Source organism: Apis dorsata, unplaced genomic scaffold (genome assembly GCF_000469605.1).
Source record: "Apis dorsata unplaced genomic scaffold, Apis dorsata 1.3 scaffold_326, whole genome shotgun sequence".
NCBI classification, from domain to species: Eukaryota; Metazoa; Arthropoda; class Insecta; order Hymenoptera; family Apidae; genus Apis; species Apis dorsata.
The window spans coordinates 64,792-65,979 of NW_006263594.1; the positions used below are offsets into that span (position 1 = coordinate 64,792).

Below are 1,188 nucleotides of genomic sequence, written 5' to 3' on the forward strand. Positions count from 1 at the left end.
CTTTCTTTCTTTCTTTCTTTCCTTTTTTTCCTCCTTTTCTCTTTCTCTCTCTCTTTCTCTCTCTCTCTTTCTCTTTCGTCTTCTCGACCGCCGTCACGCATCAAGGCCTCGCGAGGCAGTAGTATATTATCGATTAATATTATTCAGTAACTATGCATCAGAGACGATCCATATTTTTTTTTTTTTTTTTTAATCGTTAACGCTATTTTTCTTACCGTCTTCCCGCCGTCGTCGCAGTAACTACATCTACATCTCCAAGCCCTTATTACACTACACTCCTGGTGTATCATTTGGATAATTCTTTCTCGATTATTTCGTCAAAATAATGTTCTTGCGCTTGCTCACGCTCCACGCGAGCGCGAGCATCTTCGCCCTCCCTCTCCCTGATCATCATCCTTTCTCTTTCTTTCTCGTTGTCCTTGTCGTTTCTCGCTCGTTTTTTGTTCGCTCAATGCACGGTTACACGCGTCTACGAACGAGTTCTCGACCGATCGAATAACGTAAACAGAGAAATGTGACCGGGCAAAGTGAGTGAAAAAAAACTGTGTACGGGTCGAAAGGATATAATGGAGAATGGCTAGTTATTGCACTCGTGTGGAGAAACGGTCGATCCTGGCCTGCTTCGTTTCGCTTTATTCGAAAGCGGTCGAAGGGATCGTTTTCGAAATCGTCGATCTAGACGATTCTCTCCCTTTAAAGCGCTATTGTCGGGGCTATTGTCAATCGGATTAAGATTGTGTAAAATGTATACACAAGTGTGTGTGTGTGTGTGATTGTGTGTGTATATATTCTGGATACGAGGATCGAGGATCTTCGCGATCGAGAGGGATGGTGTGCGCGAGCGATGATACGATCGAGAACTCGTCCTAGGAAAACGCGGAGAGAATGCAGTCAACGACAGAAAAAAAAAAAAAAAAAAATAATTATAATAATATTATAGAATTAAACCTACCGCTTTCTCGTTCGCGTCAGACGTTGCGCTTACTTACACTGTATAATATGAATTACGAGTATAGTATAGTATTGTATAGTATAGTATAGCATAATATAGTTTAGTTTAGTTTAGCTTGTCTCATAAATATTGTCTACAGTATGGAAAGTCGGGCAGCCGTGACGCGCGTATTTGGCGTAGGAATACGGGACTCGATGCCAGGTATTTCTTTTTTTTTTTTTTTTTTTTTTTTTTTT

The 1,188-nt window shown here is 40.9% G+C and overlaps 1 long non-coding RNA gene across 1 annotated transcript in view; it reads left to right on the top strand.

Annotated features, from left to right (window-relative positions):
- The first annotated feature begins 8 nt into the window (after positions 1-8).
- The window catches only part of LOC116185915, a 7,434-nt gene continuing 6,254 nt past the window's right edge, over positions 9-1,188 (top strand). The window contains exon 1 of the long non-coding RNA XR_004150805.1: positions 9-761. This is a non-coding gene — a long non-coding RNA (uncharacterized LOC116185915). The remainder of the gene's footprint in view (positions 762-1,188) is intronic.